The 13,497-nt window shown below is 45.7% G+C and overlaps 1 protein-coding gene across 4 annotated transcripts in view; it reads left to right on the forward strand.

Annotated features, from left to right (window-relative positions):
• LPP (LIM domain containing preferred translocation partner in lipoma) overlaps positions 1-13,497 on the forward strand; it is a 249,100-nt gene that overhangs the window by 12,165 nt on the left and 223,438 nt on the right. Inside the window, exon 1 of one of the 4 annotated variants that reach the window (XM_087965600.1) lies at positions 7,310-7,450. The exons of 2 other annotated variants lie outside the window; for them this stretch is intronic. The gene's annotated coding sequence lies outside the window, so the exon portion shown is untranslated. Of the gene's footprint in view, positions 1-7,309; positions 7,451-13,497 lie in introns of those variants that run through there. One more of the 4 variants, XM_087965601.1, reaches the window with a different exon arrangement.

Here is a 13,497-nt window from a genome sequence, read left to right on the forward strand (position 1 = left end):
TGAGGGATTCTGGGAGTTGAAGGCCGCAAGCTTTGCTGGCTGAGGGATTCTGGGAGTTGAAAGCCTGCAAGTTTTGCTGGCTGAGGGATTCTGGGAGTCGAAGCCCACAAGCTTTGCTGGCTGAGGGATTCTGGGAGTTGAAGGCCGCAAGCTTTGCTGGCTGAGGGATTCTGGGAGTCGAAGCCCACAAGCTTTGCTGGCTGAGGGATTCTGGGAGTTGAAAGCCTGCAAGTTTTGCTGGCTGAGGATTCTGGGAGTTGAAAGCCTGCAAGTTTTGCTGGCTGAGGGATTCTGGGAGTCGAAGCCCACAAGCTTTGCCGGCTGAGGGATTCTGGGAGTTGAAGGCCGCAAGCTTTGCTGGCTGAGGGATTCTGGGAGTCGAAGCCCACAAGCTTTGCTGGCTGAGGGATTCTGGGAGTTGAAGGCCGCAAGCTTTGCTGGCTGAGGGATTCTGGGAGTCGAAGCCCACAAGCTTTGCTGGCTGAGGATTCTGGGAGTTGAAAGCCTGCAAGTTTTGCTGGCTGAGGGATTCTGGGAGTCGAAGCCCACAAGCTTTGCTGGCTGAGGGATTCTGGGAGTCGAAGTCCACAAGCTTTGCTGGCTGAGGGATTCTGGGAGTCGAAGCCCACAAGCTTTGCTGGCTGAGGGATTCTGGGAGTCGAAGCCCACAAGCTTTGCTGGCTGAGGGATTCTGGGAGTCGAAGCCCACAAGCTTTGCCGGCTGAGGGATTCTGGGAGTCGAAGCCCACAAGCTTTGCTGGCTGAGGGATTCTGGGAGTCGAAGCCCACAAGCTTTGCCAGCTGAGGGATTCTGGGAGTTGAAGGCCGCAAGCTTTGCCGGCTGAGGGATTCTGGGAGTTGAGGTCCCCAAATCTTAAAGTTGCTAAGGTTGGAGACCCCTGCTTTGGAGAATAGGCTGACCCTTTCCTCTTCTTTGTGGCAGCCCTCCCAAATATTGGAAGACTTCTATCATGTCACTCCGAGTCCTTCTCTTCCTTAGACTACATATACATCCACTGACTAACCTCACTTGCGTGCATCGTCCTCCAGCCTCCTTTTCGCTGTCAGAGGCCTTCAGGAACTTCTACCGCGGCCGGCAAGGCTTTCCTGAAGGCCTCTGCATCCCATAATAGAGCTCTGGATCGATCCTGAGCTTTGTTCTCAGCTCCAGAGGCCTTCCGGAAAGCCTTGCCAGCCTTGCCAGCTGCAGAAGAAATGGGCCGGCTAGGCAGGTGTTGGGGGGTGCGAGGCCTGGCTACACCTGTCCAAAGGTAAGTAGTAGGGCAGCTCCACCACCCACATCCCCACCCTGGCTTAATTTTTACCTGTCTACTCTGGAGTGGGCGGGATCTCAATTAGGGCTTATTTTAGGGGTAGGGCTTATATTGGGCGCACGTGTCAAAATCAAGCTAGGACTTACTTTCAGGGTAGGTCGTATTTTCGGGGAAACAGGGTACATCAGTGCTTTCCGAACAGTATATTGTCTGGATCAATTTGTTTAACATAATCATATTTTTCCAACTCCTAATTTCTACCTCTATTGTCCAACCATTTATAAAGCAAATTCCCATATTTGAAAACACTCCGTGTGTCCTTTTTCTTTTCTCTTTAATGTCAGACTGTCCATTTCTGCACAATCTAATATATTTTTTAAAAATTGCATCTTCTTCTCTCGATGTTTCCTCATTTTTCCAGTATTTTTTTAAAATATTTTTTTAAAAAAATTGTATTACAAACAATCCATCTTCAGCTTAACAGTGTGTCATCCCAGTGGGCAAATATCTTGTGCAATAAACAATTAAAGTTTACATCCATATTCATTCCATTAATATGAATTCTCTCCTCTTATCTCAATACTCAAGTACATAATATGTCTAATTATTAGAACAATCCTCATCTTATCTTATTTAATTCTATTAACATATTTTTCTATATTTCACTAGTCTTCTTTTGTTTCTAACTGCCTCGTTTTTTCCAGTCTTGTTCATGTTGTGCGGATGGAAAAAATATATAATTTCCCTAATTTTGGGTTACTCCCGTAATTCATTAAGTTGCTTTTCCCCCCCTCTAAAGTTTTTTATTTTTATTTTATATACATATCAATGTGTGAACAATATAACACCTGGGTGTTTTACATTTTACATCCAATAACATATTAATAATCATGTTAACTATTTTTCATAATCTTATTTCATTCCAACCTTAATACACATCCTTATATTCCATTTCATCTCTTATTCATTTATATATTCAGTCTTTTATTATATTAGTTCTTTTATGCTAATCTTCATATTATTCAATTATACTTTATATCACCCTCATTCAGATTCTAGTTTCCTTTCTTTTTCTTACATCATCTTATTATTAAGAAATTATGCACCATTTCCCCCCCCTCTCCAATTCCATTCCAATTCTGACTTTCAGTTATGCCACTACAGTCCCCAAGAATATTCCCTAATATATTGTGTATTGTGCACGTTGTGCGGATGAAAAAATATATAATTCCCCCAATGTTGGAGTTTTTGCATCAAGACAAATTCCTTGTTTGTCCAATCACGCTTGGCCAATAAAAGAATTCTTTATTGTTTTGGGGTACTCCCTTCATTCACTAAGGTTGCTTTTTTAAAATGTGGGTTTCTTGGAGACAAATTGTACCTCTGCTTTCAGCTTTTGTATAATGTGTAATTTATTCCTCTTTTTGTGGGGGAATTCAGTCTCATTTATATTGATTGATCACATCTTACTTAAGTGTGAAAATGGAGACCATGCTGGTTTGTAGGAAGCCCAACATTAACCAATAACAGATAATCAGAGTTGGAAGGGACCTTATAGGTCATCTAGTCCAACCCCCTGCCCAAGCAGGAGACCCTACACCATTTCTGACACATGGCAGTCCAGTCTCTTCTTGAAGGTCTCAAGTGATGGCGCTTCCACAATTTCTGAGGGCAACTTCTGTTCCATGGGTTGATTGTTCTCGCTGTTAGAAAGTTTCTCCTTATTTCCAGGTTGAATCTCTCCTTGTTCAGTTTCCATCCATTATTCCTTGTCTGGCCTTCAGGTGCTTTGGAAAACAGCTTGACCCCCTTCCTCCTCTCTGGGGCAGCCCCCCAAGTATTGGAAGATGCTCTCCTGTCTCCCCTGGTCCTTCTCTTCCCTAGACCAGCCAGGCCCAGTTCCTGCAACCGTTCTTCATAGGTTTTACTCTCCAATCCCCTAAATCATCCTGGTTGCTCTTCTCTGCACTTTTTCTAGAGCCTCAACCTCTTTTTTATAGTGTGGTGACCAAAACTGGATGCAGTACTCTTGGTGTGGCCTTACTAAGGCTTTACAGAGTGGTCTTAGTACCTCCCTTGATCTGGATTGTATCCCTCTGTTAATGCAATTAGGATTGCATTGGCTTTTTTGGCGGCTGCTGCACACGGCTGGCTCCTATTTAGCTGGTTGTCCACGAAGACTCCAAGATCCTCTCCCAGTTCCTGCTATTGAGCCTGATTTCACCCAGTCTATATGTGTACTTTTGGTTTTTCTTGCCTAAGTGTAGGACTTTACTTTTCTCTACATTGAATTTCATTTTATTAGATATGGCCCAGTGTTCTAGTCTGTCAAGATCCATCTGGATCTTGAGTCTATCTTCTTGGGTGTTGGCTATTCCTGCCAGCTTAGTCTCACCTGCAAATTTGGTAAGTTCATTGATCTCCCATTTTCTGCCTTTCCTTTGCAAAATGTGACTATTCTTCATCCTTCTGTGTCTCTTTCTCTCTCTCCTCCTCCTCCTCCTCCTCCTCCTCCTCCCCCCAATGTTCTCCGCTGTTGGGCCAAGGCTGGAGAACATCAAAAGGTCACTTTGCGAGCCGAGTCTGGCCATATATGGCCAAATCTAAGATCTCTTGCCTCGTTGTCTCCAGACAGCGATAAGCACGTGGTTGGAAGGCAACGCCATTCTCTGCCCCCACAATCTTGGCTTGTCCAGCCTCTTCCTGCTGGGAATCGGCATTCCTTAAATTTCAGCTCCTCTGGTTTTTTTTTGGGGGGGGGAAGGGGGGAGTTTTGTGTTTTTTGGGAACTGTTTCTGTCTCGAGTCATGCCGCCACCCACCCACCGGTATCTCTCGGTGGTTTCCTTGCATGTAGAGCAGGGTTTCTGAGAAGCCCTTCCTTCCTGGCGCATCAGGGGGCCTTGTCAATCCATCAGAATAGAGCTGGATGGGTCCCTTGGAGGTCCTCTAGTCTGACCTCCCCCGGCTCGAGCAGGAGACTATATCATTTCAGACAAGAGGCTGTGTCTTCTTAAAAAAAAAAAACTTTTTTTGAAAAAAGAAGGAAGGAAGGAATTGAGGGAGAGGGAAAGAAAGAGTGAGAGAAGGAAGGAAGGAAGGAAGGAAGGAAGGAAGGAAGGAAGGAAGGAAGGAAGGAAGGAAGGAAGGAAGGAAGGAATAACAGAGTTGGAAGGGACCTTGGAAGTCATTTAGTCCAGTCTCCTTCTTGAGCAGGAGACTTTTAAAAAGAAAAAAGAAGGAAGGAAAGAATTGAGGGAGAGGAAAAGAAAGAGGGAGGGAGGGAGGAAAGAAGGAAGGAAAGGAGGGATCACAGAGTTGGAAGGGACCTTGGAGGTCTTCTAGTCCAGCCCCCTGCTAAAGTAGGAGACCCACACAGGATTATAGAATAACAGAGTTGGAAGGGATCTCGGAAGTCATCTAGTCCAGCCTCTTTTTGAGCAGGAGACTTTTACAAAGAAAAAAGAAGGAAGGAAGGAATTGAGGGAGAGGAAAAGAAAGAGTGAGAGAGAAGGAAGGAAGGAAGGAAGGAAGGAAGGAAGGAAGGAAGGAAGGAAGGAATAACAGAGTTGGAAGGGACCTTGGAGGTCTTCTAGTCCAGCCCCCTTCTCGAGCAGGAAACTTTGTAAAAAAAGAAGGAAGGAATTGAGGGAGAGGAAAAGAAAGAGTGAGAGAAGGAAGGAAGGAAGGAAGGAAGGAAGGAAAGAAGGAAGGAAGGAAGGAAGGAAGGAAGGAAGGAAGGAAGGAAGGAAGGAAGGAAGGAAGGAATAACAGAGTTGGAAGGGACCTTGGAGGTCTTCTAGTCCAGCCTTCTTCCCGAGCAGGAGACTTTTAAAAAGAAAAAGAAGGAAGGAAGGAATTGAGGGAGAGGAAAAGAAAGAGTGAGAGAAGGAAGGAAGGAAGGAAGGAATAACAGAGTTGGAAGGGGCCTTAGAGGACATCTAGTCCAGCCCCCTGCTAAAGCAGGAGGCCCTCACAGGATCATAGAATGACAGAGTTGGAAATGACCTTGGAGGTCATCCAGCCCAGCCCCTTACTCGAGCAGGAGACCCTCACAGGATCATACAATGAGGGAAGGGACCTTGGAGGTCATCCAGTCCAGCCCCCTATAGACCTGACACCCTCCCAGACCAATGGTGGCCCAGCCTCTTCTTGAAAGCCTCCGGTGTGGGAAAGCCCCCACAACTTCCTGGTGGCTTTCGATCCCTGTTGAGCCCAGACCTTCCTGAGGCGGAAGCGCGGAGAAATGTCGTGAGGCGATTCTTGTGTGGAGAAAAGAGCAGGCCTCGCGAGGCCTGGGCCGTGGGTGATTTGGGGTTGGGGGGTGGTGCTACCACGTGGCTCCCCCTCCCCCCAAAGGCTGTGCTGAAGCAACCGGTCATTAACCGAGGAGCCCCTGTAGCCACTTTGATGGAGTCAGGAATTTACCGATAGTCCACAACTAACCATGGTTCGTTTAACGACTGTTTTGAAGCGACAAGGGCACTGATCAAAAGGGGACTCAACAAACGTTGCAGCATCCTCATAATCGCATGGTCCAAATTGGCCACCGACTCGTATTTACGACGGTCGCAGCGTCCCCGAGGTCGCAGGGGAAGCCAGATTCGCTTAACGACTGGGCTACTTATCCCTTATCAACTGCAGCAACTCACTTAACGGAGGGAAGAAAGGTCGTAAAATGGGGCCAAACTCACTTGGCAAATGTCTCATTTAATGGCAGGACTTCCGGGCTCTATTGTGGACGTAACTCGAGGACTGACAGTTCTGCCATCAGACGTCCTTCTTACCCCCCCTGCCCCCCCCAAAAATAAGTCATCCCTGTTGGGGAAAACAGGGGGGAGATGCTTTTCACTTAATGCAGGGAGGTCCTCTACTTATGACCATTCGTTTAGTGATTGAAATGACAACAGCACTGAAAACAAAAGGATTGTTTTTTCACACTTAACGACCGTTCCCAGATCCCCTGTGGTCACGGGGATGCAAAATTCAGACCCCCTTGGCCACTGACTCAGACTGCCGGTTGCGTGTCCCAGGGTCGTATCCCTTTTGACCGCCTCCCGATTTATGACCGGTTGCTAACGGGGATTCGCTTTAACAATGGTGGCCAGAAAGCCGCGGAAATGTTGCCCTCCCTCGCGGTCGTAAGTCAAGAACTGCTACCTTTGTGAACACCCCCCTGCAGCGGCGTTCATCCTGCGGTGTTTGATTTGGTAAAAACCTGGTTACCTTAAAGCAAAACAAAACTCCTTCACTCCTGTCCCACTTAGCGGCAGAATTGTTGGGACTCCCATTGCAAGCCGAGGACTACCTGTATCCCCGCTTGAATTCAACCCCGACCGAGTGCTGCGTTCGAAAGATGAGGTGTTTTTTGTTTGTTTTTTAAATCAGCCGGCACCCTCCATCCATTTCCTTGTTTGCACACAGGTGTGTGCAGCCATTTACCTGGAACATTTGCACCTTAACATTTGGGCTCGGCCGCCCAAAGCCCCACCCCGAGAGCTCCACTCCGAAATAAAGTCAGGCTCTTGCTGTGCATCCTGGTTCTTTTCCCTAACCTGGTTGTGCGAACGCACCCGGAGTGCAAACCCAGGAGGGTTGCATCACGGACAGGTGTGTGTGTGTGTGTGATCTTGCATCTGCACCTCCGTACTGCTTCTGGAATTGCTTTCAGGGGTTGGGTGGGCACGGCTGGATGGCATCAGCACCCCCCCCCCGCTCCTTAGAAGGGAGGCGAAAGCAAACCTGGCCAGGATGTTGGTTTGTAGTCACTTCCAAGTTAATCATTAACCCCCCAAAAGGCGGGTGTGGGGTGGGGGGAATTCCTCTCCAAGTCGGCCGATTTTTCTAACATGCTTTTCGAGTTATGATCTCCATATTTGGAAATGTTTACCCGTAGCCCCCATCTTTGGGAAGGGGAGGGGAGGTGAGTCAGGCCTGGGAGAAGTTTGGAATTCCTGGCGTTGGGATAAGCCCCCCCCCTCCCTCCTTCTCCCCTCTCCCTCCTTTCCCTCTCTCTCTTTCTCTCTCTCTTTCGTTTTCTCTCTCTCTCTCTCTCTCTTTCTGCCTTTCCTTGTGGTCAGGCGGAAATTTTGCTCCGGGGGGAACTATAGCAAAATTGTCCCATTTGTTCCGGCTTTTGGGACACTGGCGTTCTCACGAAACAGGACAGGGTGAGGAGTAAGTACCAGGGGTCTTTTGGGGGGGGGTCCAGCGAGTCTCAGCCAAGCCTCGGTGGGCTCGGCGGCTTCTTTCCGGAGCGCAAGGAGGGGGTCTCTTAAGGAAATCTGGACTGGCTGGTTGGGATGAGCTTGGCATACCTGCCACGTTTCGGGGGTTGCTTTAAGTGGGAATTGTCCCCCTTGGTTGATCCCAGTTGGTTTGTGGCTTGCTGGTCACCAGGGTTAATATTTACCTGGTTCATCGGAACAGTTGCAAAGAGCCTGCCTCTGTAGCTGGTGTGTGTGTATATATATATATATATTTTGCAATTCTTCCTTTATTTTTCTTTCCCTTGCTTTTTTTTTTTTTTTTTTTGCTGCCAGCTTCCTGGCGTCTCCAGAAAGGAGGCCGGGAACAAACTGAGATGGTTTTGCATCCCGGTTTGAACCATTTCCATGGTTTGTTCGTTCCCCGTGGAGGCATCCTGCCGGCGTCCATGGAGGTAGATGTAGGGCGTTGTACGTTTCACACAGTTTCTTTGTGGAGTTGTGTGGGTGGGTGTGAAAAGGGAGCGTGATCACCAGCCCGGATAGCCTTTATGGGGAAGGCAGAAGGAAAAGGTTTTGCCTGGTTGTGGCTCTTGGGGCCTTAAAATGGAGCCTCCTTTTTCAGGAGCACTCTACCCATAAATACTAGGAGCTGGTCTAGGAGGGAATCTGGGAGGGATTTTTTCTTTTTCCTTTGACCCTCTGGGTCCCTTTGATGCTCAGCGCTGCAAATCCCACGTCGGCTGTCCTTGAGGGAAAGGAGGGCTTAACCAACGCAGATGTCTCAAGAGTTTGGTCTCTTCCTTGGTTTGGAAAGCTTTTCCTGTTGAACTTTGGCCTAGTTTTTTCCCCCCCACCATTGGACAATGATTGTTTTATATATTTTTTAATGAGAATAGTTTTCTATATATTTATTGTTTTTCTTAATTGGTCTACGCCAGTCACTTTTCCTAAGATGGCTGGCCATAGAAATGAGATGGATGGATGGATGGATGGATGGATGGATGGATGGATAGATAGATAGATAGATAGATAGATAGATAGATAGATAGATAGATAGATAGATGGATGGATAGAAAGACAGACAGACAGACAGAAAGATAGATAGATAGATAGATAGATAGATAGATAGATAGATAGATAGATAGATAGATAGATAGATAGATAGAGAGATGGAGAGATAGATAGATAGATAGATAGATAGATAGATAGATAGATAGATAGATAAGAGAGAGACATAGATAGATAGATAGATAGATAGATAGATAGATAGATAGATAGATGATAGATGATAGATAGATAGATAGATAGATGATAGATAGATAGATAGATAGATAGATAGATAGATAGATAGATAGATAGATATGGATGGATAGATAGATAGATAGATAGATAGATAGATAGATAGATAGATAGATGATAGATAGATAGATAGATAGATAGATGATGATAGATAGATAGATAGATAGATAGATAGATAGATAGATAGATAGATAGATAGATAGATATGGATGGATGGATAGATAGATAGATAGATAGATAGATAGATAGATAGATAGATAGATAGATATGGATGGATAGATAGATAGATAGATAGATAGATATGGATGGATGGATGGATAGATAGATATGGATGGATGGATAGATAGATATGGATGGATAGATAGATATGGATAGATAGATAGATAGATAGATATGGATGGATAGATAGATAGATAGATAGATAGATGGATAGATAGATAGATAGATAGATAGATAGATAGATAGATAGATAGATAGATAGATATGGATAGATAGATAGATAGAGTGAGAGAGAGAGAGAGAGAGAGAAAGATGGAAAGATTGATTGTGATTAATAGCTAGCTGGCTAGCTAGCTTGATAAATAGATTTATTGATAGATAAATAGCTCAATAGAGAGATTGATCTATAGAGCGATAGGAAGAGTGATAAGATGAATATGTCAGCCGATGGATCAATAGATAGGTGATACTGTTGATATAGATACAGAGGTTGATAGAGGTGATAGATTAATAGGTATATAGATGTTAGATCGGTAGATAGCAAGATGGATAGCGATAGATCGACAGCTAGTTTGCGAGCCGGATAAACAGGTGGATTGATAAGTAGTTCGGTTAATCAATAGATAGATGATAGACAGACAGACAGTATCCTTAAGAGGAACCTTCTCCATACTCGTCTGCCCCAACCTCTCCTTCAAATTTGGCAAGGATTCCATTGGATATCCTCTTTTTGTCCCACTTTTTGATTATCATTTTCTTCCAAGTTCTTTTGTGTGTGTGTGTGTGTGTGTTAGCAGGAGCAGCAAAAACTCAGTTTTCCCCCACTTGGGTGTGTGTGTGTGTGTCCCCTTTTTTCCAGGAATGTCCATTCCACGTTCAGCTTAACACTGTTGCAGGAGGGGAAGTGGGTTAGTCTCATCTAGCTAAAAATCCCCAAAAGGAGTTTGGATCAACCGTTTCACCCACCCCGCGCCCCATTGTTAAGCGAAACACTGCAGTTGTTAAGTGAGTAAATCCAGTCGTTAAGTGAATCCCCCTTCCCTTCCGTGACTTGGCAGGTCCGAAGGTTGCAAAAGGTGACCCCCGCGGGGACTCCATGACCGTCATAAACACGAGTCGTACTTGCCAAGCAAAGTCTGAATTTGGATCACGTGAATGCTGCGACGGTCACTAAGTGTGAACAAGTCACTTTTTATCCAGTGATGTCGTAACTCCGAACAGTCACTAACCAGGGTGTTGCAAGTTGAGGATTACCTATACCCCATTCCTGCAACCGTTTCATCATAGAGTAACAAGAGTTGGAAGGGACCTTGGAGGTCATCTATCCAACCCCCTTGCTCAAGCCAGGACAGTCTATTCCAAATATTAGCCTCTACTTAGGATCGAACTCACAGCCCTCCTGATATTGCAGGCCAGAGAGCTCTGCCTTCGGCGGTTGGACTAGATGACCTACGAGGTCCCTTCCAACGCCGTTCATCTAAATCTAATCTTAATCTAATCCCAATTTCAAAGCTTCTGCCTTTGAGGGCAAGTAGTCCTCCTCGTCTTGCAACGCAAGAGGGGCCAGAATTTCTGTGGTTAAGCAAAGCGGTTTTTAAGCGAGACCTTTGGAGGTCATCTAGTCCAACCCTCTGCTTGAGCAGGAGAATCTATTCCCAATATTAGCCTCTCCCGAGGAGGGAACTCACATCCCCTCCTGATTGTGAGGTGATTTTGATCGCATCTGTCAATGCGAAGGCCGCTCATGAGTCACTTTTTTTCTCAGCGGCGTTGGAACTTCGAACCGTCGTTAAACGAAACATCGTAAGTCAGGGACTACCGGTAAGATTGGAGGATGCTTTTTGATTGTTTTGGATTGGCATTTTCAGGATGAAACAAGGTGGTTTTGGCCAACCAGGTTAATTTTTTCCATCGGAGACAAAAATTTCTTTTTTTATTAACATTTTTAAAATTTTTCTTTTACAATATGACCATCTTTCGGCTCAACGGTGTGTTAACTGGGTACATACGGTATATCTTGTGAACATATTCGTATTTGATATACATTTCATGCTATAATATCATTAATGGTTACGTTCATGTTAAAAATTTCATCCCTTTTTTCTCTTATCGTTATAAGTATTCTCATGACATCTTACCTTATATTCATTCCATTTCTTTCTTTGTTTTTCCAGCCATTTATAAAATAATCCCATATTGATTGATTGATTGATTTAATTTATATTGCCGCCTATTCACCCATGGCGACTTGAGGAGGCTTACACAATGTAGAACCATATTTAAAACAAAGAAACAAAAATAAAAAAAACACTAAAAACTAACAAAAAGAATCAAATAAATTAGTAAAGTACAATAGAACAAAATTTGGAATATACAGTATATATGTATATAGATAGATCGATAGATGATAGATAGGCAGATGATAGATAGATAGATAGATAGATAGATAGATAGATAGATAGATAGATAGATAAGATAGATAAGATAGATAGATAGATAGATAGATAGATAGATAGATAGATAGATAGATAGATAGATAGATAGATAGATGATAGATAGATAGGCAGGTAGATAGATAGATAGATAGATAGATAGATAGATAGATAGATAGATAGATAGATAGATAGATAGATAGATAGATAGATAGATAGATAGAAAAAATTTCTTAGGGTATTTTGTGAACCAAGCCGAAAGAGCAGTAGAAGGGGTCCTCAGGGTTATGACCATTCGACTTACGGCTGTTCATTTAGTGACCATTGAAAGTGATAGTGGCATTGAAAACAATGGACTGATGGGCTTATTTCCCATAGTTACGACCGTTGCAGCTCCTATTTATGATGGTTGCGGGGTTCCCGGGATCACATGGTCCCCTTTTGTGACCTTCAGGTGAGGAAAGTCAAGGGAGGGGAGAAGCTGGATTCGCTTAACGACCGTGTGACTAATTTAACAACCGTCGTGGTTCATGTAACAACTCCGTCGAGGAAGGTTGTAAAACGGGGTCCTCCCCTCTTAAAGCATGGCTGGCTGGGGGATTCTGGGAGTTGAAGTCCTCCCCTCTTAAAGCAGGCTGGCTGGGGGATTCTGGGAGTTGAAGTCCTCCCCTCTTAAAGCAGGCTGGCTGGGGAATTCTGGGAGTTGAAGTCCTCCCCTCTTAAAGCATGGCTGGCTGGGGGATTCTGGGAGTTGAAATCCTCCCATCTTAAAGCATGGCTGGCTGGGGAATTCTGGGAGTTGAAATCCTCCCATCTTAAAGCATGGCTGGCTGGGGAATTCTGGGAGTTGAAGTCCTCCCCTCTTAAAGCAGGCTGGCTGGGGATTCTGGGAGTTGAAATCCTCCCATCTTAAAGCATGGCTGGCTGGGGGATTCTGGGAGTTGAAGTCCTCCCCTCTTAAAGCAGGCTGGCTGGGGGATTCTGGGAGTTGAAATCCTCCCATCTTAAAGCATGGCTGGCTGGGGATTCTGGGAGTTGAAATCCTCCCATCTTAAAGCATGGCTGGCTGGGGAATTCTGGGAGTTGAAGTCCTCCCCTCTTAAAGCAGGCTGGCTGGGGAATTCTGGGAGTTGAAGTCCATCCCTCTTAAAGCATGGCTGGCTGGGGGATTCTGGGAGTGGAAGTCCTTCCATCTTAAAGCATTGCTGGCTGGGGAATTCTGGGAGTTGAAGTCCTCCCCTCTTAAAGCAGGCTGGCTGGGGAATTCTGGGAGTTGAAGTCCTCCCCTCTTAAAGCAGGCTGGCTGGGAGATTCTGGGAGTTGAAATCCTCCCATCTTAAAGCAGGCTGGCTGGGGGATTCTGGGAGTGGAAGTCCTCCCATCTTAAAGCATGGCTGGCTGGGGATTCTGGGAGTTGAAGTCCATCCCTCTTAAAGCATGGCTGACTGGGGATTCTGGGAGTGGAAGTCCTTCCATCTTAAAGCATGGCTGGCTGGGGGATTCTGGGAGTGGAAGTCCTTCCATCTTAAAGCATTGCTGGCTGGGGAATTCTGGGAGTTGAAGTCCTCCCCTCTTAAAGCATGGCTGACTGGGGATTTTGAGAGTTGAAGTCCTCCCTCTTAAAGCATGGCTGGCTTGGGGGATTCTGGGAGTTGAAGTCCTCCCCTCTTAAAGCAGGCTGGCTGGGGGATTCTGGGAGTGGAAGTCCTCCCTCTTAAAGCAGGCCGGCTTGGGGGATTCTGGGAGTTGAAGTCCTACCCTCTTAAAGCAGGCTGGCCTGGGGGATTCTGGGAGTGGAAGTCCTCCCTCTTAAAGCAGGCTGGCTGGGGATTCTGGGAGTGGAAGTCCTCCCTCTTAAAGCAGGCTGGCTTGGGGGATTCTGGGAGTTGAAGTCCTCCCTCTTAAAGCAGGCTGGCTGGGGATTCTGGGAGTTGAAATCCTCCCATCTTAAAGCATGGCTGGCTGGGGATTCTGGGAGTTGAAATCCTCCCATCTTAAAGCATGGCTGGCTGGGGAATTCTGGGAGTTGAAGTCCTCCCCTCTTAAAGCAGGCTGGCTGGGGAAT

This window comes from Notechis scutatus, chromosome 4, assembly GCF_049901735.1.
Source record: "Notechis scutatus isolate UNSWTSFEM ecotype Mainland chromosome 4, rNotScu1.2, whole genome shotgun sequence".
In the NCBI taxonomy this organism is placed as follows: Eukaryota; Metazoa; Chordata; class Lepidosauria; order Squamata; family Elapidae; genus Notechis; species Notechis scutatus.